The sequence below is a fragment of the Panthera onca genome, chromosome E2 (genome assembly GCF_046562875.1).
Source record: "Panthera onca isolate mPanOnc1 chromosome E2, mPanOnc1 haplotype 2, whole genome shotgun sequence".
Classification (NCBI taxonomy): Eukaryota; Metazoa; Chordata; class Mammalia; order Carnivora; family Felidae; genus Panthera; species Panthera onca.
Window position 1 is genome coordinate 46,436,050 of NC_138353.1, and position 26,621 is coordinate 46,462,670.

Consider the following 26,621-nt stretch of genomic DNA (forward strand, 5'->3'; position numbering starts at 1 on the left):
CCGAGCTGGGAATAAACATGGCACTTCTTTCTGAAACAATACTTTCCCTTGATGCTCGTGATATAAATCTAATTTTCATATGGAAACAAATATAGGTGTTTCTGGACTAGGGAAAATATTATTTTTATAAAAATGTGTTGTAAATATGTAATGACTTATTAATTGTTTTAAAATACTTAAGCAAATGCTCCAAAATGTTCCTAGTTTTAATTTCCATTATTGTACATATTAATTGTTGTAACACATAAATAAATTCTTTGGAGCCTCAATAATTTTAAGAGCATAAAGGAAGTCATGAGACCACATAGTCTGAACCACTGGACTAAGTGAAAGACTACTTTGTCCTAACTAAGCTGGCATTTATTTGTAACAATCTTGTCCATGAAAGATATTTATAACTGTTTATTTCAGTTTGACTTTTACTTCTTATTTTCTTTAAATTTTGCAGATTTCATATAAAGTAAAGACCTGGGCTGAGAATAGAAAGTGAGTAAGGATGCAGGTATGTTCCTATGATAAGAAAATAATTGAAAGTATTAAAAAGTGTCAAAAACTATCTTTTGTTTCTCTGATAGAAATTAGTAATATTTGATACATTATAAGCTTCTTTAAAGAAGTATATTTTGAATATATCAATGTTTTATTTTTCTTTAAAAACATTAAGTTAATTTTTAAGGAAACTGTTTTAAAATAATTTTTAATGGTAACACATTTCTAGTTTTTAGAAGTCATGGGGAGAATGATTGTATTTATATTTGTTTTCCTGTAGGAAATGGTTCTGTATATACTTCAAAAGTGATGAGTTGATCATTCATGTTAAACCTTTTTTTTAACTTTCTGATATTAAAAAAAAAATAAAACATTACTTTTTAGAAAGATTTCCCACTTCTTTTTTTTCTGAAAGAACTTTAAAAATATAATTGTCAGTTGCAAGAATAAATGTCTCACCAAAACTCATAGGAATATAGACTTTTGAGAATTATTTCACCATTAATTGAAAAATGTCTGTGGAAACACTTGTTAGCATTTCAAGGGGATGAATATTTTTATAGTTTAAGCAGGCATCCTATTCATGAATATTAGGCCTAAGGCTTGAGAACATTTGGGAACTAGTTAAATTTTGAATAAAGTCAAATTCTTCTTTTCCAAAAGCAGTAGCTTTAGTGACCATATGTTGAGAGTCACTACCAAGAAATGACAGGAAGCGTCAATGGTACTGCTTGAGAGAACAACAAATTTCAAAAAACTGTAAGAGGGTAAAGAAGAAAAAGTGAGAGGTGTTTGTGGTGGAGTCCTTTGGTAGTATCTGGTGAAAATATTCTAAATAATTCAGGGCCATTTTATGTTTTAAGAACTAACCAACAAATAGGGCCAGCAAATCTCTACTTTGCTTAGCTGGTTAGCTGGTTAGTCCCCTAGGTCATTATCAATATCATTGATCCTCTGAGTGCGTGGGTGAGGTTGAAAGAGGAGGATGAAGAAATACTTGTTGATCACACCAGCTACATATCAGATGTTCATTTAAGTGCTTTGATATCTTTTTTTAATTTTGGAATAAGTTTAGATTTATATGAAAGCTGTGTATCTGTTACTACATTTCACTTTCTCATGTTATCATCTTATCTGCTTGCTTGCTTTTAATTCTCGCAACCAATCCTTGAAAGAAGCTACTGTTATTTTGTTTTCCATAAGAAGAAACTTGGGCCGCATTGTGAAGAATAACTTACCTATTAATTCAACAAATTTTGAGGGCATACTGTGTGATAGACATTATTTTAGGGTAGCCATGGGTATATAAGTCTAATATGTTATGCCTGCCTTCATGGGGCTATAATATTTATATTATTCTTTGTAATACCATATCAAACTAATTTCCTTTTTGTGCCTCTAGGAAGTCCTTATAAGAAAAGCACTTAAGGGTGAAATAATATTGAGTATCTCCCTACCACCCCACATTTCCTCAAAAACATCTGTATACTTAACCACCTTCACAAACTGCTCTGTAATGTTAATGTATGCCACTTAGGATTTCTGTTCATCTGTTATTGATATATGTTGTCATCCTCTAAACATTCTTTGTTATAGCCTAACTATATTGGCTCTTTGGTAGTATAGGTTATATGAAAATATAATTCTTAGCATCTTAAGGTTAGATTTTCAGTGAAGGAATACAACCTCAACTCCTGTTAACTGTAATGGGAATCCCGTGACTACCTTACCACACCCCTCACTGAAAAAAGCTACTATTCCTGAGGGGGTCACTGACCTTTACATCCATTATAGAAGTATGAGAGGAGCAGGGAGGGAGAAGTACGTTAAGTGATAGGTTAGCCACAGAGAGACAAAAGAATAATCAGAAGACTTAGGAGCTGGGGGAAGCTTATGAAAGAATGGGGAAGTGAGATTCTTGTAACAGGGATCCCCGCTGTCCTCTGTTTTCAGTGTAGCAAAGCAAACCAGGCCCCTGTGGACGCTAGTACTAAAGAATGAATTATGGACCTGAATAGTAATGTGTTGGTGCTAATGATTTCATCAGTGACCATGGCCCTTGTCATTCCTTTGTGTGTGTGTGTGTGTGTGTGTGTCTGTCTCTGGGGTGATTTCTTTTATTAAACAACCTATTTGGCTTAAAAAATGTAGTTTTTCCAGAGTCATTTGGTCGTCATGAATTTGGCAATGTGAAAAATGCACTTTACATATTTTTCTGCAGTCATACTCAGTAAAAAAAAAAAAAAAAAAAAGGTTACATCATTAATTTTTGTGTTTAGTCCCATGCACATACAGCTTTTAGCCTAGCCCTTTTTCTTTCAGTCTTTTAGACCTTCCTTCAAATTATTATATCAAAAACTGAATTTTTCACTTTTCTCTCTAAACTTTTTTTTCCACACCGCTCCTATAATCATTTAATTCATTCTCATATATCAGTTTTTATAACCTTATGTAGGCAATCAGATTTCCTTTTGTTCATATTTACATTTTTTGCAGAAATCAAGATTTTAATCTTGATACTTTTGAGTAATACCTTTTGTGGCAGTTACGATTTATAATAGACTCCTACTTATCACGAGAGATGTTCTACCACTATTAAGGCTAAAAGCAACAATGAATAATTTTTTGTAGGCCTGTTACTTGTTGTTACTCTGACCAATATCTAAGATTTAATCCAAACTTCGGTTTCGTTTTAGAAGAATATATGCTTTTCATGCTCTCTCTTTCCCAACTGCATCTTTATGTCATGAATGTTTTTCAAGAATCTCATGGTCTTCTCAAAACTTATTCTGATTTCATACTACTAACTTCAAAGTTTTCTAAGATTCTCTCTTGGGATCCTTTAAGGAGTTGGTTGGAATGGAGGCAACCAAGAATTATTATTCAGTCTGTTCATCAGTATGTGACGTTGGCCAGCATCTTACTGAAGACAAATGATCTCTTAGTTTTAAGTTAAAAATCACCTAATTCTCTTGATACTCCACTAAATTCCAACCTATGAACAGTGGGGATGGAGATACAATGCTATGCTATGCTTTACTATGCTAAAGTACACTACAGTAAATGAAAAGTGCAAGAATGGGCTAGTGTCCTCAATTTGCGTGAAGATGTGTGTGAGAAAAGTGTACCTGGAAGATGTGGCTATCCTCCAAAGAATATCTTTTGTCCCCAAGAGTACCCCTTGGCACTAACAATAAAGAGCAACTTTGAGCTGGTAGTATGCAGTGGAAGATGAAGTGCAGAATTAATAATTATCTGTAAGTCTGGATGGTCAACTGGATTCATCTGGGACATCAATCTGTTTTTTTATTCTTCTACCACTAGAGCATGACCTTTATGCAAGTGATAGAATTTGCATTTCTGTTAAGCTTAAGACTTCTAAGAAATCCCCTTTCTTTTCTACACAGGGTCAGTTTAAGATCTCTCACTGAGACTTCTCACATTGTCTTATATACTGAATACTGCTTGCTAAGTTTAGATTGCCAATATCTATCTACTGGTTTTATCTTATAGAAATTGCATAAGCAAATAATTCTGTTGCCATTTTCCTTAAGGTGTGTATATGCCTTTCAAATACTTGGTTGGAAACAGAAGACTGTTCCTGTCTTGCTCATATGGGTAAAACTCATTTACTGTTTTTCCTTTTAAACTGTTAGCTCAAGTGACCTTACACACGAGTCCCAGCTGTGCATTAGCATTGCTTGGGGATGTGTTTGTATCTTTTGTCTAAAAATACCCAGCCGGTAGGATTCATGATCCATGAAAGCTAATTGAAACAATTTCTCTTCAAGTTTTGGCAAGTGAAGCATGCATTATAAGCATTAATATCTATAAATTGAATTGTTAATGAATCTAGACACTAATAATGAATGCAATTTTGCAAGCTTAACTAGAAACACTAAAATTATCAGGATCTGGAGCAGAATTTTCAATCATTTTTGCTTATTAAATAGCAAAGCTATGCTTTTAATAAGCTAATCATTTTTATTTGACCCCATAGGAGTAGCTCAGTTGATTAGAAACAGGTTTCTAAAAGCAAAACAATGTTGTTTTTCTCTTACTGTTTTAACCACCAAAGCACTGAAATTTTAAGATGGATATCTGATCTCACAGTCTGTGTCTTCTAATCACATTTGTACATATATTCAATGCTTTATGAAATATTTACTTATTTCATTTCTCCTATGTTATACTGTATGTCAGATATAGCTATTGATATAGGTAGAGATCTCTTCAGTTTTTAAAACAGTCAGTGTCACACTCAGTTTAAACCAGTGGTTTCGTTTCACATGCAAATATCTAAGATTTCATTATCAAGATGATACATTGTTGAGCTTCATGGTTGGCTGATAGTTTTATTGTTTTCTGAGACTTAGTAACTCCTTTGATATATATTTCCATTTGAGTATCAACTCCTATAACTGCAGAGACCCAGTTTAAAAAGCAGCAAAATTTAGTAGGTAATGTTAAACAACAATGAAGTGTTTCCTTCCTAGTGCTTGAGTGACTTGAGATAGTTAAGTCATGCACTTAGGGGCATACTTAGTGCCTTTCAGTAGCTGTACATCATAGAGTTCCCAAGTGGCTTGAAAGAGTTAATGCGCCTTTCTGTGTTCTTTCAGTTACTACTCAGGAATGACTTAAGCACAAGGGGTAGTGAAACAGTACTAACTCGGAATTTGTGACATCTCTTGTGTATATTCTCATAGAGGTGACTGAAATCGGGACTTAAATTACCTTTTCCAGTGGCTTCCTACACCTACAGATTTAAGGATATTGGCCATTCTTTGGCTTTAAACTATGAAAAACTAAGAAGCTGAAGTGTAGAAGTTGAGTCTGATAGTAAATATGGAGTTCTGCTTCAGAGGCTATGGATTGGAACTTTTATGGAAACAGAGGAGCAGGGTTGTTAGGTTTCTTCAGTATTGGTTTTTTTCTTCATCATTACATATTCCTCTGACTACCAAATTTGAGAAACTACACATTAGGAGAATGAAATGTATGACAAATATGTATCATATGGAACTTCTGAGGAATATGGTATGTATTGCATTACAATTAATGAAATTGTTTTCAGGATTTGTCATCCAGCATAGGTATGACAATTACGGCATGCAGGTTTTTTTTTCCCCCAGTAGCTATTCACTTCACTTAATGAAAGCTCATACCTGGATTTTCTTAAAAATGGCTTCATCAAAATGGCACTTGAATAGTCTTACTTAGAGCATTTGTACTGTTCTTCCAAAATGGTGATAAGTTTGTGTATGTGACTGAATCAGCCCAGGAAAAACTTCGTAACCACAAAGCTCAGGAAGAAAAACAAACAGCAAAACAAAAATCTTCCCCAACAAACTGTTCAAAGAACACTCATTTCGTAGTTAATAAACTTTTACTATTTTCTGGGATTTTTAATCAAGATTTTAAAGTGTTTTGTATTGAATTTAGTCTTTCTTTACCTGTAAGAGATAAAATCTGGGTTGCCTATATTTTTTTATACCACTAAGTTTTTATTAAATGATTCCCTGGATTGCAGTCCTGCCTGGATTGGACTACCTAGTTTTATTAACTTCTTAGAACATCTAATGTTTTTAATGTTCTTTTTTTTTTTTTAAGGTTTTTTAAATGTTTATTTTTGAGAGAGAGAGAGGGAGAGGGAGAGGGAGCGTGAGTGGGGGAGGGACAGAGAGAGAGAGAGGGAGACATAGAATCTGAAGCAGGCTCCAGGCTCATCAGCACAGAGCCCGATGTGGGTCTCGAACTCACAAACTGCAAGATCATGACCTGAGCCGAGGTCGGACGCTTAACCTGTAGAACATCTAATTTTCAACTGTATAAAAATCTTCTGCAGAATTGTCAGATGGTAACCTTTTGACATGGCTACTTGCAGCAGAGAAATAATCTGTGCTCCTGGATAAGCAAGTTTTTTGCTTATTCAAAACTTTCTGCCATTATTTGGTCAGTTTCATGGAAATTAATTCCGCAGACAAGTCTTAATAGTTAAGATCAACCTGTTATAAGTAAGTATACTTTAGAGTAGCACAGGAATCCTACTTTTCTTTCTTATCCAAATATTTGAAAATTTTTTTCTACATCAGTTCAGTGTTTTGAAGTTTTTGCAATATTCTGTCCATGTGATAGTCTGATTTAGAAAGATGACTCAATATCTTCGTAATAAAATTTATTTCTATTTTTAGTTAGAAGGAAATGTGCTGCATTATCACTGCAATATTTGATTTCACACTAGCTCTGTTTCTCAAAAATGTTTCTTTTTCTATCTGTAGTGTTATATATAGAAGGGCCAAAATATATGTTACACTGAATGACATATTCCATTCCAAGGCAGAGTATAGTTGAAAGGATGTCTCTAAGTGTTTTCTTTTCTTATAAGTGCTTTAGGAATATAGCATCCTATAAAAGAAATTAAAAGCAGTAAATGAAACATGAACATAAGAATAATTCATATTGTGAGCTTAATTCTTAAAATATATTTTTCATAAAATATAATATTACCATCTTCTTAAAATAGCCCTTTGTAGTTAAAATAGTAGAACTTGAGGGTTTGTAATTTTTAAAAGTCTATTTATTGATGCATACTTTAAAATTACAGTATTAATAATTTTATATTAAATCCTGAACTATACCTAAAGGTTATGGTTAAACATGACCAAGAACTAGAATTCTCTTTAGATCCTCTCCTCTGTGCTTTTCACAGTCTCTTCCTATGACTTATATACGATAAAAAATCAGTGGGGAATACTTTCACATTACTTATATGAGGATCCCAGAAATCCAAACATATATCAAAATGGATAATTATGATACTTGGAAGTTATGATTACTTGTTAATAGTGTTCTGAGAAGTTAACTTAAAAGTGCCTTAATGACATTATGTTCCTTATGACATCATTTACTTTCATCATGACCACCTGTTTGCCTCCTTTGCATTATAGTACAGACTTTAAGTACATTGCAAGACTATATCAATTATAATTTTATCTAAAAAAAAAAAAAAGCAAAATAACTTTATCTAAACTACCATAGATTAAGCCAGTATTTTCTCATAAAATAAGTAGCCCAGGTGTAGACAGTTCTGAGCTGTTCACCTACTTGAGGAAGTCATCAAGGACCTAGGTTCTTTCTGGCAACTTCCTATTCTTTCATCTTTAGTTTGCAGCTTTGTTTTTTTGTATTTGTTTTTGTTTTGTTTTGTTTTTAGTCAAAATGCAGGCATTATATCTACATTCCAGGTAAGAAAAAGGGAGAGATAGCTAAGGAAAAAATTCATCTTGCTAGACTTGTGTTTATCAGGGAGGAGAAGCCCTCTTCAGGAACTTATAAGTCTTATTGCTAGGACTGTCATTTGATCACTACTAGCTGTGAGGGGAATCTGGAAAGGTGAGAATTTTTTTAAATTATATTTTCCTTTTTTTTTTTAAATATCCAATACATTCTCAAAATGTCAAAGTGTAAATCTATAAATCTGTGAAAACCTCCCTTTCCTATCACATCTCCATTCTTCCACTTAAATGCCTTTCTACCCCACTACCACAAAATAGGGAACAGCTGATGTTAGTCTCTTTTTTCTTCTTCTAAAAATTTTAAAAATGTATACTCAAACTGATTCACATATGTCTTCTCCTCCCTTTTTTAATTAATTAATTTATTTTTTAAATGTTTATTTATTTATTTTTGAGGGAGAGGAAGAGGGAGAGACTCCCAAGCAGGTACCACATTGTCAGTGCAGAACCTGATGTGGTGCTCAATCCCATGAACCATTAGATAATAACCTGAGCTGAAAACAAGACTAAAATACTTAACCAACTGAGCCATCCAGGCACCTCTCCCCCACATTTTAAAAAACACAACTGGTGTATGAGGTAAGGATCTTTAATTTTCACATAGCTCCCCCCATCAAACTAAACCAAACAAATAAATGCAGGATTCTTTTAATTCAAAGACTAATAACATCTGCCATGGATTTAGTTATTTTTTGTCTGCATGGAGTCCAGTAGTATCCAGATAGCAGTGAAACTTTTGATTCTTTTTAGCAACTCGTAAAGGCATAAATGTTTTTCAGAACAGATACCTGAATTGTGTGTGTAGCAGTGCTTTGTACAGAGAAGTTGATCAATAAATGTACAACTCAATTAACAAAACTACTATTTGGTAAATTGCTCAAACCAGAAACAAGGGGTCATCCTTGATTCCTCTCTCATGATCCTCCAGATGCCTCTCTTTCTCTTATATATCACATCTATTCAGTAAATCCTACTGGCTTTATCCTCAAAAGATATCCCAAATACCTCACCCATTCTGCCACTACCTCTCCCCTGGGCCTGATGACCATACTCATCTCCCTGCTTCCCTTCTTGCCCCTTTAAAGACCTTAAAAATAAGTTATTTCCCTGCATAAACCTTTCCAAAGGCTTTCAGCTATAATTAGAATGAAATCCAAAGACTATACAGAGCCAGTGAAGCCTTTGGGATCAGGTGTTTGTCTACTTCTTATCTCCTATCACTCTAAACTTTGTTTCTGTTGAAATTTGTTGGACGAAAATATTGCTCCTGCCTCAGTGTCTTTGCATTTTCAGTTCCCTTTGCCTAGAATGGTCTTCTCTTAGATGCATGCAGAACTCTTTAGTCAGCACTCAGCTTACATGACACCTCCTCTTGGCAACTTTTTTATCATCTATTCTGCTCTTCCTATTTATACTCCAATATTTTCTATTCCGTTCCTCTATTTTCCTCATGACACTCATACTATCTAAATATTATGGTTTGTATACTTGTTAACTGTTTTTTTCCCCACTAAAATGTAAGGTCCTGAGTTCGGGGACTTTGTCTTATTTACTTATTCATTCTGCATTGTGCCAGATCCTATTTTTTTGTGCTCAGATAATAACAATAAACAGAATGTACAAAAATTATTTCCTTCATGGAGATTTTATTTGTATATGTGTGTGTACATGTGTGTGTATGTAGGAGGATAGATAAAACACAAAGAAGTAAAATATAGAGTACTTAAAGTCCTATGAAGAAAAATAAGAAAAGGAGATGAGGATCACCTGGATGTTGACAGTTTTCAGTTTCTATTTGCTATGTTCACAGTAATGTGTATAAGAAACCACCTAAAAATTAGTGAGTCACAACACCAGACTTTATCTGTGGGTTTTCCACTGTTCAAATGATCCTGGCTAGATTTGGTTGCACTTTATGGCTGAGTTTCAGGTATGTTTCATGTGTCTCGCATTTTTCTGGCATCAGTGGAATACCAGATGATGTTATATTCAATGGCAAAAAGTATGAGTACGTGAGACCAGGCCTGGAAGTGCAAGCCATTTTAAGTCTGCTTGAACCGTGTCTCTTAACTTCGCAATAACCTAGACAAATCATCTGGTCAGGCCTAATATCTAGGGGCAGAGGAGTACATCCTGGCCACTATGAGGTCAGAGTGTGGATATGTAATACTGTTGGAGAAGAGTGAAAGATTGAGACTGAGAACGTAACCTAATGTAAGGCCAAAGAAGTCTTTGGTGTCAATTGAGTCAAGTGAGAAGTGAAGGAGGGAATCATCTGGATATTTGGGGAAAGAATGGTCCAGGCAGACAGAACACTAAACACAAAGTTTTTAAGGTGGGAATATGACTCTCCTGTAAAGAGGAACAGCAAGAATCAGGTCAGTGTATGCAATGGAGTGAGTGAGAGTAACAGACAGAAGGTCAGAGAGACTGTGGAGGATGGAGGGAAGGTGAGCTTGTAGATCAACTAAAAACGTGAGCTTTTCTCAGAATGAGATGAGAAGCCTTAAGAAGGTTTTGAGCAGAAACGTATGATCTGACCAGGACAGAGCCTGGTATAGGGTAATTTCCCAGTATTTATTTGTTGAATGAATGCATGATGAAAATACTGTGACTTCAGTAAACCTTCCCAAAATAATGAAAGAAAAATACTTAGAGTGCAAATGGAGCAAAATAACCAAAGCCTGAGAAATAATAGTTATTAACAATAAAATAGAAATGACACATAATAAGGAGAGATTCTAGTGAGAAAGCAGTAAGGTATTGCTTGCCAAGTGACAGCCTTTGGTGAAATCTTTGAGTGGAACCCAAAGAAAGACCCATTGTGTTTGAAATTGAACTCCTTGTCTAGACAGTGCAAGAGTGAGCTTGGTGGCCATCCTTTAGGAATCTAAAGGGGTTGGAGGGCTTGTAAAATGATGGGAAGGAGGTGATTTTAGATAAGAACATTTCACTGTAAATTGTTAAAGACCTGCACATGTAGGAAGCACTTAAATACTTATAGACCTAAGAATATAATTGAATTGCATAGTTTTCGACCCTGACCCAAAGAAATCAGGCAAGACCTAAATCATGTGCTACGGCTCCTGTTACCATATGCAATTAAAAGAAATTTGTCAACTTCACCAACCCATGATTTTAGTTCCCTTCCTGGCCTAATGGGCCAGCTGTTTCCAAAACAACAATTTTATTCTTTTGTCCATCTCTCTTGTGTTTTGCAGCATTTCTATCAGAAGAAGATTCTTTTTTTTTTTTTTTTTTTTTTTTTTTAGCACAAGCAGGGGGTAGGGGCAGAGGGAGACAGAGAGAGAATCTTAAGCAGGCTCCATGCTCAGCTCAGAGCCCGACATGGGGCTGGATCCCATGACCCTGGGATCATGACCTGAGACCAAATGAAGAGTCAGATGCTCAACTAGCTAAGCCACCAGGCGCCCCACTACCAGAAGATTTTTAGAGATAGAAGTAGTTTTTGCAAGACATTTACTTTCTGGTTGGTTATCTAAACTAGCCATGAAAAATTTTCCTCAGCACTGTGAAGATTATTTTTCTGAGTATCTTTTGCTTAAGATTTTTAACAAAAGTTAAACTGGTCTGAAAATCTCAGTTCTCCTTTCAGCCCTTGTTTTGTGCTTTTCTTGTTCATCTTTTAAAGATAACACTTGATCAACAAAGACAATATAAATCACATTTCTTTGATGTCATAAATGTTCTTTAATCAAGTTATACTTTAGTTTCAGAGAGAACTTTGGTTCATATTCAGACTTAGTCTGGTATTAGAGTTTACACTCTGTACACTGTACTGTCACATCACACAAGTTTTTAAACACACAGATTCTTATAATGATTTTATAATCAGTAATTATCTGTAATCACTAACATATCACATTAATATCCTTGCTCATTTTGGCTTTGTTCACTGTTTCCTCTTGGGTTTGATGTTCTTCTTCTTAGAGTACATCTTTAATATTGCTTCCAACAAAGGCTGTGGATAGTAAAATTTTCATTTCTATATGTCTGAAAATACTTTCTCCTCACCCTCTTACTTATATGATGAAATTTAAGTTTGCATTTATTCTGTGCTCCACATTTTAGTAATATTTGTTATTAATGAGACATCTGTTAATCTGATAGTACTTTTTTTTTGTAGATAATGTATTTTCTGGAAAGTAGCTCTTGTTTTTCTCTTTTTTCCTTAATGCTCTATGGTTTCATTACAATGTGGGTCAGAGTGTGATTTTTTTTTTAACTCCTACATGATGCTCGGTAGGAGTTTATACTCTGGCAATTAGTATTTTTCTGTGTTTGGAACATTCTCAGCTATTATCTGTTCATATGCTGCTACTTGAGTTTTCTGTACTTTTTTCCTGGTGCTTCTTATTATGTTAGAACTCTGTATTTTATCTTCCATTTCTACTGACTTCTCATTCATATACTCCCTTTTTATTTCTCTTATTGCCCTTTGGGAGATTTCTTTACCCTAATTTTGGAATTCACTAATTCTCTCCTTAGCTTTGTCTAGTGAACTATTTACTCATATAAATGGATTAAAATTACAACAGCCATTTTTCATGCCCAGTTCATTTTAATATTTTTCTATTTTATGATCTCTTTATTATTTTATTAGTTCTCTTTCTTCCCATTGGCTCTTTGGACATTCATAAATTTAAATTCCCTCTTAAATGTTCTGCTACCACTATCTTCCAGGGCGAATGAAATGTCTTTGAGTTGCCTTTATTGACATCAGACTTTTTTTTTAAGTGGTTGTTAAAATAATCAAATATTTTGTTCATATAAAAGAGAATAAAACATCGATATGTGACTATAAGAGTAATAGAAAAACATCCACATACATACATACTACCCAATTTAGGAAATAGGACATACCAGGGGCACCTGGGTGGCTCAGTTGGTTGAGCATATGACTTTGGCTCAGGTCATGATCTCACAATTCATGGGTTTGAGACCCGCGTGGGGCTCTCTTCTCTCAGCACAGAGTCCACTTTGAATCCTCTGTCTCCCTCTCTCTCTCTGCTCCTCACCGCCCCCCCCCCAAATAAATATAAAAAAAAAGAAAGAAAAGAAAAAGGACATACCAGTATTTTAAAAGCACCTTTGTGTCAGTCCCCTGTTATATCACCTTTGTTTCCTCAGAGTTAACCTACCATCCTGAATTTTGTTGGAATGAGTCTATTGCTTTCCTTTAGAAGTTATCTATGTATGGATACAGTCTTCAGTTTTGCTTGATTTTGAACTTGATATGTTCAGAAGCATCTTGTATGTATCCCATGCTGCTTTAAGTATACAATTATGTTTGTAAATTTCACTCATGATGAATGTAGCTACAGTTTCCTTTTCATTTCCACTGCTGTATAACATTTATCCATTTCATTATTGGCGGAAAATGAGGCTTTTTTATGGTTTATGCTTTTACAAACAATGCTGCTAAGAAAATTTTTATATAGGTAAATGATGTACACATTCATCTAGGCTGTATTTTCTAGGCTGTGTTCACCTAGGAATGGAATTACTGAGTCAGAGAATAATAAGTGCTTGTTCAGCTTTATTAGAAACACCAAACTTATTTTCCAAAGTGCCTATACTGGCTTTTGCTTTCACTAGCAGTATGCATGAATTCCTCTTGTTTCACATTCTGGCAGAACTTAGATTTGTTAGGATTTTTTAATATTGTCATTATTTAATGAGTCTTACAAGTCTGAAATGGTATCTTTTGGTTTTAATTTGCAGTTAACTCATAATATTGTCATATGTCTACCAGCCATTTGTGTTTTCTCTGAAGAGCTCTTCTCTTTTGCTAACTTTTCTGTGTGTTTGTCATTTTGTGTTGATTTGGGGAATTATTTATATATTTTAAATGTAAATCCTTTACTATTAGATTTATACATATTGCAAACATTTTCTTATGTTGTGTGGCTTATCTTTAAAAGTTTTTTACTATGCTTTGTTTTACAAATTTTCTTAATTTTAATATGATCCAGTTATCAATCTTTGTTTTTCATTTCATTTCATTTTATTTTATTTTATTTATTTATTTTTTTATTTATTTTTGAGATAGTGAGAGACAGAGCATGAGCAGGGGAGGGGCAGAGAGAGAGGGAGACACAGAATCTGAAGCAGACTCCAGGCTCTGAGCTGTCAGCACAGAGCCCGACGTGGGGCTTGAACTCATGACCTGAGCCGAAGTCGGATGCTCAACCGACTGAGCCACCCAGGCACCCCTTTGTTTTTTATTTTTAATAGTGCTTTTGGTCTTTTGTTGAAGAAATCCTTCCCTGCTTTAATATTATAAAATTTTTGTTACGAATTGTCTTCTAAAGCTTTTGTAGTTTGTCTCTCACTTTTATGACTGTAATCTGCCTGGAAGTGATTCACTGTATAGTGAGAAATAGGGAACCAGTTTCATTTTTCTCCATATTGAAACCCAACTGCCCCACCATGGGACTGGTTAGTCTAATAACCTTTCCTTATTTATCATCAGTGCCAGCTGTGTTATAAATGAAGTTTTCATAATAGATGAGTCTGTTTCTGTGTTCTTTTTCTCATTGATCCCTGTGCTACTGCCATTGTGTCTTTATCTTGGCTGTAATAAGTGTTGGTATTAGAAAAAGATTTTTAGTAAAACAGTTCCCCAACTTGTTCTTCTTCATGAGTGTATTGACCATTTTTTGCTTTTTGTTTTTTCGTATATATTTTATAATCACCTGTCAAATTCAAGGAAAAATCTATTAAAATTTCTTAATTTATAGATTAATTTGGGGGAGAACTGCTCTCTTTAAAATACAGAATCTTTCTATCCATAGACATGTTTTATTATCTCTCCATTTATTTATATCTTTCTTACTGTCTTTTAATAAAGTTTTACAATTTTTTCATAAATCTTTTGCATGTTTTTGCTGTATTGGTAGCATATATGTTTTTGTTGCTATTATAAATGGTATTTATTATGAAATATTTTGAATATACAGATAAGAATGGAGAAAAATATAATGAACACCTATGGACTTAATCTCAGCTTTGTGAAATATTAGCACTATACCTGATTTCCTGCTGTTGCTCTTTCTCCTCCAATTAAGCATTGTGAATACAATTACTCTTCCCACTGTGTTCCTCTCCTATCTCATTCTCTTCCTTTCCTCCTTCTTTACTGTTTTACAAATCCAGTGTTTTCATTCTAATATATGTTTTTATATTTCCACCATGTTTATGTATCTGTGAGCAATATTAAGTATTGCTATATGTGGTTTATAATGTGAATAGATCAATGCTTTTTATTAAAGCAGTAGGGTTTGTTTTGTTTTTTTGTATTAGTAGCAAGTTGTCTCTAAAGAAGGTCTTTCTACATATAGTATTGACAGTTCTTCTTTTTCTCCTCGGTTCTTACTAAAACATTCTATCTTTGGAACCCATACTATTTTTCTCTCTGAGAAAGTTCTAGAGAGAGAAAGGTATAAACTTTTCAAATGAAGGAGATTTGATCTTAATCATGTACATTTCCTCACTGACATTTTCATGTCATATGAGAAATAATTGAGTTAATTATTTTAACTAGGTTAAATGGAATTTGCTACCATTGACATTGGGAATTTTGCTACCATGACATTGGGTATATGAATTGGGCATTTTGCCTCATTCACCCATAGCCCCACTTCTCATACACTTGAGCAAAATGAATAAATGATAAGCAATTGACAACCTAAATTACATATGGTGTATTACAAATTCCTTAAACCAAGATAAGGCTGGATTTACACAAAAATTTTCTCTTTAGCTTTGACACTGAAGATAAAGAAGAAAGGCAAAAGTCACTTTTTTGCTTGGTTAGTTGCTATTGTCTAGAAGTAAACTGAAGGATTTTCTTCATTGAATTAGAAGTCTGGTTTAGCTTTCTCTGGTTGTGGATTTATCCTTTCCCAAATTTAAACTAATTCAAGTGATGTTTTTCCTTCTTTGAGCTAAATATCAACCCATTTGCATGTTTCAAGGAGTGATGCATGGATGCATATCTACTTTTGCTCTCTACTACTGTAACGCTTATGTACATGTCTAAAGGAACTAATTACTGCTTTGCCCGAAAAGAGTATAATAGTTTTACCCATGGGTAAAGAAAATCAATGGACATTTAAATGGAGCACTTCATGAAATACCTTAGAATTCATAAGATAAATTCCAAATACTGACTTCAATCACATCACTTTTTCTATATCAATGGCACTGTTAGAACAAATAAATCAAACCAGGATTATTTGTTTTGTGGGTCATTTTAATAAGACAAGTTAGGTGCTTTATACAAAGATCTATTTAAATAGTAACTCAGTGTTTATAGTCTTTTATAAAATATGCTGAACCAAGACTGATAAAATTTATTAAAATAGAAATTTAAACCACACACACACCCCCAAAATTACCTTGTTTTAGAAGAAAGTAATAAAATCAGAGAGGGAAACTTATTCTAGAAGATAGAATAGAAACTGGCTGTTTAAAGAGCTGTACATAAAGTCACACTGTCCCCATAGTTCTAAACATAGAGGGTAACTTTAATTTTAAAATCTGAGAATTCAAATATTTTATCCAATGAATAGTAAATATTTTTATTTCCCTTCCTGAAAACTGTCTTTACCTGGGTTCTGGACATAGGGAAACACTACAGTAGCAATTTCTGACTGCTAGCTTTGTGACTACCCTGTGTATGTATGTATGTGGTCATGAAGCAATTACTGCAACATTTCTTTTTGTCTTCATCAGAGATAGAGAGCAAAGGATACACGGTTGCTTAGATGGAATCTGCAGGCTCAAAAAACGATGCCTGAGTTTGGGCTACGTTAGTAGTAAAGGGGGATTCCTGTGAGCTTGTCCATCTGTACCTTTTTAATCCCTTTAGGTATATAGCAAAGGCTTCCTGCCATGTTTGCTTTAGACACAACTGTAAGGGTAAAGAGAAAAAGACCACAGAAACTCTTTGTTTCTTCGTTGTCCTATCTAGATAAACAAGGGCTTGCTGTCTCAAAGGAGACTGCATATATAGAAAGCCAAGCTGTCTATATAACCTACCAAGGACCTCTGACTCCAGTCCTTTTTGTTTTATTATACCTATTTATTACCTTTATTTTTTGTGGTTAAAATATTTTTTAAATAGGGAATGTTTAGACAGTATTAAGTTTGAAAGGGAAAAATAGTATTCATGGAAATGTAATACTACCTTTATATGTAAACCACACAGGCCTCCTCTCCAGAAGCAACCACTAGCACCAGTTTCTGGTGTGTTTTTCCACAGATGTTATATGTATATGTAAATATATAAAAATACATAACACACACATACATTCCTGCTTAGGATTCTGTCTCCCTTCTCACTCTCTCTCTCAAAATAAATAAACGTTAAAAAAAATTTTTTTAGGGGAGCCTGGGTGGCTCAGTTGGTTAAGCATCCGACTTCGGCTCAGGTCATGATCTCGCGGTTCTTGAGTTCAAGCCCCGCGTCGGGCTCTGTCCTGACAGCTCAGAGCCTGAAGCCTGCTTCAGATTCTGTGTCTCCCTCTCTCTCTGACCCTCCCCCGTTCATGCTCTGTCGCTCTCTGTCTCAAAAATAAATAAACGTTAAAAAAAATTTTTTTTAAATACATAACACACACACATACATTCTTTAAAAAGCACACACCTGCACTTATGATAGTATCCTTTATATATTGTTGTACACTTTGCTTTTATAACTTAACAAGACATTTCAGTTCATGCCATGTTAGTACCTGTAAAGCTGCCACATTTTAAAGAAAACACATCATGCTATTATGTAGACTTTATGTAACCAGATCCTTCATTTCTAACATTTAAGTTATTTGTAGTTTTTTTTAATTAATTCTGTTTTGATAGAGATCATTATATGATGGTGATTTTGTGTATGTATGTCTAGTAATTGCTACGTTAAAATGTATGTGTATCTTACTGTTTTTCTCTATTAGTGCTCTGTTTTTCTAATTGAGTGATTTCCAGTCATATAGCCATTATTTCCTACTCTCTGCTTTTCTTGGTTTAAATTTGTGGGGTTTTGGGTGTTTTTTGTTTTTTACTTTTTAAAAAAAATTATTCTGTTTTATTTATTTTTGTCATGTAAGCTCTACAGCCAACGTGGGCCTTGAACTCACAACCCTCAGATAAAGAGTCACATGCTGTACTGACTGAGCCAGCTGGGCACCCTGAGTTTTTCTTATTTATTTGTTGTTTTTACTCTAGAAGCTTAGATAATTGATTTTAAACCTTTTCTTTTTCTAATGAAAGCTTTTAGAGCTATAAATTTCCCTTCAAACACTACTTTAGCTGCATTCTAAATCTTTCAAATATTGTGTTCTTGTTATTCTTCATTTCAAAACATTTTGTGATTTTCCTGGGGTTTCTTATTTGACCTATGCGTTATTTAGAAGTATGTTGTTTTAATGGCAAACACTTGGGGATTTTCTAGATACCTTTTTGTAAGTGATTTCTAATTTAATTCTGTTTTGGTAACAAGTATACAATTCAAATGAAAAATATTGTACAATTTCAGTCTATTTAAATTTTACTGTAATTTGTAAGTATTCACTGAGATACAGCATATGAACTGGTGAATGTACCTTTTGAACTTGAAAAAAATGTATATTCTGCAGCTTAAAGATTTTCTCTTCTATAACAGTTAATTTGGTCAAAATGGTTGTTGAAGTTTTCTTTTCTCTACTTTTCTTAAAATTTTTAATTCCAGTGTAGTTAACATACAGTGCTATATTAGTTTCAGGTGTAAGATAAAGTGATTCAACAATTCCATATGTCACCCAATGCTATTTATAACTAGTGCCCTCCTTAATACCCATCACCTATTTCACCTATCCCCCCACCCAACTCTTGTAACATCAGTTCTCTATAGTTAACAGTCTATTTCTTGGTTCCTCTCTCCCTCTCTCCCCCCCTCTCCCTCTCTCCCTCCCTCCCTCCCTCTCATTCTCTCTCCTTCCCTCTCCCTCTCTTTCCCTCTCCCTCTCTCTCCTTCTGGCCCTCTCCCTGTCCTGCTCCCTCTCTTTCTCCTATGTTCATTTGTTTTGTTCCTTAAATTCCACATGAATGAAATCATATGGTATTCGTCTTTCTCTGACTTATTTCACTTAACATTTTACTTTCTAGCTCTATCCATGTTGTTGTAAATGGCAAGATTTCATTTTTTATGGTTGACTCATCCATTGTGTGTGTACATATATCACACCTTCTTTATCCATTAATCTTTCATGGACAGTTAGGCTGCTCCCATAATTCGGCTATTGTAAATAATGCTGTTGTAACATAGGGGTACATGTATCCCTTGGAACTAGTGTTCTTATATTTTTGTAGAAAATACCCAGTAGTGCAATTACTGGATCATAGGGCAGTTCTATTTTTAACTTTTTGAGGAAACCCCCCATACTGTTTTCCATAGTGACTGAGCCACTTTGCACTCCCACCAACAGTGTTCCTTTTTCTCCACATCTTCACCAACACTTGTTATTTCTTATGGTTTTGATTTTAGCCATTATGACCGGTGTGAGGTGATATCTCATTGTAGTTTTGATTTGTATGTCCCTGATGATGAGTGATGTTGAGAATGTTTTCATGTGTCTGTTGACCATCTGTATGTCATCTTTGAAGAAATGTCTGTTCATGTTTTCTGTCCATTTTTAATTAGGTTGTTTGTTTGTTGAGTGTTGAGTTTTATAAATTCTTTGTTTTGGATGCTAACACTTTATCAGATACATCATTTGCAAATATCTTCTCCCATTCTATAGATTGAGTTATAATTTTGTTGATTTTTTCCTTCATTGTGCAGAATAAGTTTTTTATTTGATGTAGTCCCAATAGTTTATTTTTCCTTTTGTTTCCCTTGCCTCAGGAGACATATCTGGAACAAAGTTGCTACAGACAATGTCAGAGAAGTTACTGCCTGTGCTGTTTTCTAGGATTTTTTTGGTTTCAGGTCTCTCATTTAGGTCTTTAATCCATTTGGAGGTGACTTTTGCATGTGGCGAAAGAAAATCATCCAGTTGCATTCTGTTTTGTATATAGCTGTCTAGTTTTCCCAACCCCATTTTTTGAAGGGACTGTCTTTTTCCATTGGACATTCTTGCCTACTTTGTTCTGGATTAATTGACCATAAAATTTTTAGTTTATCTCTAGGTTTTGTGTTCTGTTCCATTGATCTATATATCTATTTTTGTACCAGTACCATACTGTTTTCATTGCTACACCTTTGTGATATAACTTGAAGTCAGGAATTGTAGTACCTCCAGTTTTGTTTTTCTTTTTCAAGATTGCTTTGGTTCTTTGGGGTCTTTTGTGGTTTCATACAAATTTTAGGATTGTGTGTTCTAGTTCTTCTATTCTCTACCTTTTTTGTCTAATTTTCATAACTTACTGAGAAGGGGATATTAAAATTTCTAATTATGATTATGGAATTGTCTATCTTATTCCTGTCAGTATTTTGAAATGTATTTTGAAGCTTTGCTGTGAGGTGGATACATATTTACTATTGTTGTGTCATCTTGATGAATTGACCTTTTATCATGAAGAGATGTCTTTCCTTATCTTTGATCATATTCCTTGTCCTGAAGTTGATTTTGTCTTATCTGAATATAGCCAATTTAGCTTTTTTATGCTCAATGTTTGCATGGTATTTTTTTATTCTTTTACTTTTAACCTGTCTGCACTTTTATATTTAATGTGTGCCCCTTATAAATATTTGTTCTTGTTTTTTATTGTGTCACAATTTCTGACTTTTAGTGAGAATGTTTTGTCACTTACATGTAACCTTTAATATGCTTTGGGTTAAGCCTACCATCTTGTTATTTGTGTTCTAATTGTCTTTTCTTTGTTCTTTTTGCTTTCTTTCTTGCCTCCTTTTGAATTAATTGATAATTTTTAATATATAAAAACTGGCTTATTAGTTGTCTTTTGTATTGCATGTTTAGTGTTTACTCTGGAGTTTACAATGTTCATCTTTAGATTATCACAGTCTGCCATCAAATGATACTATGCTACATCACATATAATTTTACTTCCCCCACAATTCTTTGTGTTTTTGGTTTCATAATTTAAATTTTATTTATATTATAAACCAACTGTACAATGTTTAAAGAAATTGAGATATGGAAGAAAAATACATTTTGTGTTTACCCACACATTTTTCATCTCCAGTGCTCTTCATTCTTTGTGTAGATTTGGTATTTCCTTCAGCCTGAAAAACTTCTTTGAACATTTCTTGCAAGGCAGGTCTTCTGACAACAAATTCTCAGAGCTTTTCTTTGTCTGGAATATCAAATGCTGTATTAGAAAAACATCTTAAACTACAGATTTTAGATAACACTGTTGATGGTTCTAGATAAACTACCTGATTTCCTTGCTTTCCTTACCCCTCTTTATTCCTAGCTCCCCTTGAAGCCAAGTGCTTCATTTCCAAATTACAAAATGCCTTTAATCATTAACCAGTTTGGAAAATGAGAATTTATTAACCCTTTCCAGACTACTTAACTTCACAGCTTTGTTCCTCTTTTGTCCCAGTTTTTAAGGAATGCCAGTGTGTCAAATTCAATGTAGGTGATCTGCTTAGAAGGACTCTAGTTTCGTCTGCTTTGAAGATTTGGTAGGGTGGGCTCAGTTATGTCATTGCACTACAGGTCTTTTTAGGAAGAGGTAACACGAGGGCATGACAAGGCACTCTGTAAGACTAAGGCTATCTTTTGTTTGTAACATTCTCTGTAGTGATTAATAGTTCTATTGTTGGACATGAGCAGTTGAGACCATAAAAGGAATTGAGGGGTTTTCAAGTTAGACAATATTTATTTCCCTAATTTACAGTTTAACATCTTTTATCTCTTGATGTCAAGATAAATAACCTTAGTAGAAGTGTATAGTAACCAAGCTTATCTCCATCAACTTTAGGAGACTGTTCTCCAACTGCCAGTCTTCTCTCATTCTACATGGAGTCCATCAACAAAACTTGTCAGGTCCACCTCCAAAATATATCCCAAATGTGACTACTTTTCTTTACCTGTTGTGCTCCCGCTTAGGCCAAGATACTTTGTTCTCATATCTACACCTCTCTAATAAGCCTCTTACCTATCTCCTTGCTTTCATTCTTACCTCCTGAAAATCTGTTCTCAACACAATAGCTAGAATCATCCTTTTAAAATGAGTCAGATCATATCACTTCTCTGCTCAAAACCGTCTAATGGTTTGCCTTTGCACTTAGAACAGCTTCCCGTCTCTCCCATGGCATATAATGCCCTTCATAGTCTGGTCCCACCTCTCAATGCCCTCCATTTTACCCGTCACTGATTCTGCTCCAGGCACACTGGCCTCCTTGCTTTTCCTTGAATACCAAGTATGTTCCATTTTCTGGGCTTTATGCTTACTGTTTCCTCTGCCTGAATGAATGTTCTCTCAAATAGTCTCAGAGTTCACATCATCTATTTACAGAAGCCTTTGCTCAAATTTATATCACAGAACACTTCTAAAGTAGGAACTCTCCCACTTTGCCCCCTTGCTAGTGTTGCTCTTTATCCCTAATAAATGAAGTGTAATATCAAGAATATAACTCAGGCTAAGTAAGGATTTTTAGCAGAAGTTTTTTCTGGTCATGTATGAAGCATATGTATACATTTTTAGTGTGCATTGTATACTTCTTAAGCAACTGGTTTACTACCTATTGTACATTATTAATTATATAACTGGCAAAGTTAATGGAAAACTTAGGCAGTGACAAAAACAGTTATTAGCAAACTTTGTAACCTACCAATAGTAAATGTGTATCCCTACATTATAAATTCATTATTTTTGATTTCATTCTGTTTCCACCTTGTTTTTCCATCTTTTGTTTCACTTTGAATTTATTTTCTAGTATTACGTAGTGTTTTTTTTAAACTGTCTTAAATTCTTTCTGGAACAAGGCAGGATATAAATAAATACATCTAGAAGTTACAACATTGTGACAGAAGTGTAGGTGGATAGAAATGCCAAACAAAATTGGATAAGTTCTGTCTTTCATATGGCCAGCAGAAAAAAATGCATAGTGACATTAACAAATTTTAATATATAAACTTATGGAAGAGATTTAACTTTTTAGAGTAGAGAACACCTATGGGATAGTGTGTCCAGTGTATCTTTTCTAGAACTTTGTCTTTCCATTCTAATGTTTAACATATCTCTTGGTCCTAGATGTGCACTTCAGGAATAGCCAGCTATTTGTTAAGTTGGACACAGGTTCCCACCTACCTAGGCATACTGAATATGCCCAGGAACAGATAAATAGCTCATTAGTTGGGCCAGTGAAAATCTTTGCTAAGAATTTTGGATTTGGGCCTGAAAGACTAAGATTAAAGCTGTGAAATGTTTACTTCCTAGCTCTAGACAGCCATATTTTTCTTTATGTGGGAAAAGTCAGACTACAGTGATATAGGGGATTAAGCTGGCCTGTGGAGATAGATGGGATCTGAGAAAGAATGTGTATAGATTCTAACTGTGCCTTGTCCTTCATTTTATATAATTCTTTCTCACACTCCATAAAGACACCCCAGTATTATTTTAGTAAATTCCTCATTTTGCTAAGCCAATTTGAGATAGTTTTGGTTATTTCTAACCAGAAGAGTCCCAACTGATTTAGGTAGTTATAGTTAAGGTGAGTAATATGAAATACATGTGGGTATAGATCCATATCTTTCCCGACCTGAAACTGAGAGTCTGCCCAAAAATACAAAGCTCTTATTTCTAGAATTAAATTATGAAGATATACAAATTGGTGAGTAGTTAAGAATATGTAACAGTTTTCATTAAAGCAGTTTTCTTCAGGTTTAGACTATTTCAGATTTTTTGTTTAATATTCTTATTTCAAAATCTGATGCCTATTCTTTTGTAGGAGGCAATGAAGTCAGAACTAATAATAATATGAGGTTATATTTGGATTAAGAAGCCCTTGTAATAAAATGAACTTTCGTGTAATATACATCATTTCATGTGACTAAATGTTTGCCATGTCCCTAGGGACAAAGATTTTATCACTGGCAGAGTGTAGCAGCAAGAGCTTTCCTCTTCTCTTGCAATCAGCACTTTGTTTAATGTTTAAAAATATTTGGCAAACACAACAGAAGAAAGGTTGTAGGTGTTACCTTTAATTGGACTTTAAAAATTAATATGGTGAAACAATATGCTTGGGTTTGCCCTTTTGCCATTGACCAGATAGAAGCCTGAGTACATATATGAGCTCTTATTTTGTTCTTAATGAAGGTAGAAATTATTTGTTCTAAATGGTACTGTGACTAGTTACATTTTTAAGTTGTGTGTGTGTATGTACACAATCTATGTTCAATAAAATATAATGACTTAATGTATAACAGAGGAATTAAATAAAAACAGGTGATCACAGACCACATATTTCTACTAATAATCTCAAAAATTTTCCCCCAACAAAGATGCTAGATGCAGGAAAACTGATTAATTTTGTTTGTATCTCCTAAGCCCATGGCAACTTCTAATGGATGTACAAATGAGACAGCAAAACAGAGAATACAAAGTAGTCATGATAACACACAAAGTGAAATTTTAATTTTTGACTTTTTCAATTAACTAAAAAGTCAAAGCACATATTTCTTGTAGCTTCAGAATTAGTTTGATGCGACAAGGTAAATGAGGGTCTTTCTTGATGAGAACTATGACTCTTGACTTCTCTCTGGAATTAATGTTCCAAGCCACCAGTTTATGTCACAGCCAGCTCCATTAAGAAAGCTCTTCTACTCTTTAAGTACTGTTATGATTTCTATCAAGACAGAAAAAGTCTGGGTAATGAACTACTTTTTTCTAGTATATTGGGACTTGGATTCCTTTAGTGGGGTCCAACATAATCCATGCAAAGATTGTTATCTGCTCGTCAGGGCTTTTCACCTAACTGAGGAATTGTTTATAATTCCTACTAAATTTGCATCTGGAATCATGAGCGTCCATTGGGCCTAATGATAAAAGTATAGAGTTAGAATTCCAGCAGAACTGAGTACAAATCATTACTCCTTCTGTTAATAGTTGTACATCCCTGAGAAAATTATTTAGCTTCTCAGTCTTGCTTTTCTTATCTACCACAAAAGGTTGTAATAAGATATTGTATCCAAGCTATTTTATACAATAACAGGCATTTTTAGTATCCCTAACATTGCTTAATTCCACCGTGTTCCATATCTCTATCTTCCTTGATTATGAATCCAAATACTAGCCCCTGTTGTAGTCCTTTTTTTTATCTTAAACTTTCATCCAAGTAATGCTCTGTGCTTGGTCTCATGATCTTTGAATGCTTTTCCTCCTCCACAACCTTTCCATTGTGCCCTGTGGAACTTGTCCTATGAGAAAAAATTACCTTAGTTCTTCAGCCTTTTTATAAAGTTATTCTTGCACTGGTTTCACATTGGGAGCTACCTTAAGAATTTGATTACCCCTGGATCCCTCTTGAGTGGAAACTACTTTGTCTTCCTTGTTGTACATTCACATTTCTGGGATGTTGGTTGCTCAGTATTGTTCAGTTTCCTTTTTTCTGCTTATAATCCACCACTCCTCTATCTTCTGTAAAAAATGATCCCATGACTACAACTGTCTTTCAACAATCTGACTATCTTGCTTTCTTGTGGTCAACTACCAATCTCCAAATTACTTTTCTATTTTAAATAAGGGCTTAGGGGCGCCTGGGTGGCTCAGTCGGTTGAGCGGCGGACTTTGGCTCGGGTCGTGATCTCTCGGTCGTGAGTTCAAGCCCCGCGTCGGGCTCTGTGCTGACAGCTCAGAGCCTGGAGCCTGTTTCAGATTCTGTGTCTCCCTCTCTCTGACCCTCCCCCATTCATGCTCTGTCTCTCTCTGTCTCAAAAATAAATAAACGTTAAAAATAAATAAATAAATAAATAAATAAATAAATAAATAAATAAATAAGGGCTTATACCAGGTTGAGGGTCTTTTTCCCTATTTTTGTATTATTTTGTTGTTCTAGATGCCATCGATATACTCATTGGAGATGTCTTATCTGATAACATAATCACATAGTTTCCTGACATCCTTAACTTCAGTTACCTTCTGTGTCTTGATGATTCCATCCCTGAAATCTCATCTGCTATTGTACAGTGTATGGAGATATTGTACAAATCAGCCAGTGAATTATTTCCTACATGTATTCCATCTCAGTCCACCCACATGAAAGCCGTTATACTGCTATAGCATGCCAAAAATCACTGACTACTAATTTTGTCCTTTTTGACAGCCAGTTGTGAGTGAATCAACCCCAGAATCTCACCCTCAGATGTACTTTCGGGGACCACTTCTGTCACCACTTCTCTGAGGTGAGAAGAGAAGCACCTCAAGAAAGCAGAGCTTAAGAAAGATTTGTGTGCAGTGACTTTTTAAGAGAGTACTCTTCAAAAGAAAGGAAAGCAGGAAAGGGCAGAGGAAGAAGATAGGCAAAGATGTGATCTCAAAAGAAGTCTAGCCTTAGCTTGATCCCATAGGGAGATCTGGGATGTGAATGGTACCACAGAATTATTCCTTTTATGGGACAGTCCCTCTGCGAGACCAAAATGGAATGGCTTGGCTTTTGTAACCTTGTATTTGTTACTTAACTGTGTGGGCCTCCCAAGTTGGTTGATTCTTATAACCCAGATATTACTGGGCAAAGAGACTCACTGACAGGAGTTCCAATTTTAATTAGGTTCCTAGTGTTCCATTGTAGGATTGCACTTGTATTGGTTTCCAATTTTTTTCTATGGTAAACCATAGAAAATGGTTTACAATATAAATCATTCTTTA

General features: G+C 34.5%; 1 long non-coding RNA gene across 1 annotated transcript; it reads left to right on the plus strand.

Annotated features, from left to right (window-relative positions):
• Window positions 1-446: 446 nt before the first annotated feature.
• On the plus strand, window positions 447-26,388 carry LOC132691341 (uncharacterized). Its single transcript, XR_009615693.1, has 3 exons — window positions 447-502; window positions 4,044-4,107; window positions 26,080-26,388. It is a non-coding gene; the product is annotated as an uncharacterized LOC132691341 (long non-coding RNA).
• Window positions 26,389-26,621: the final 233 nt, after the last annotated feature.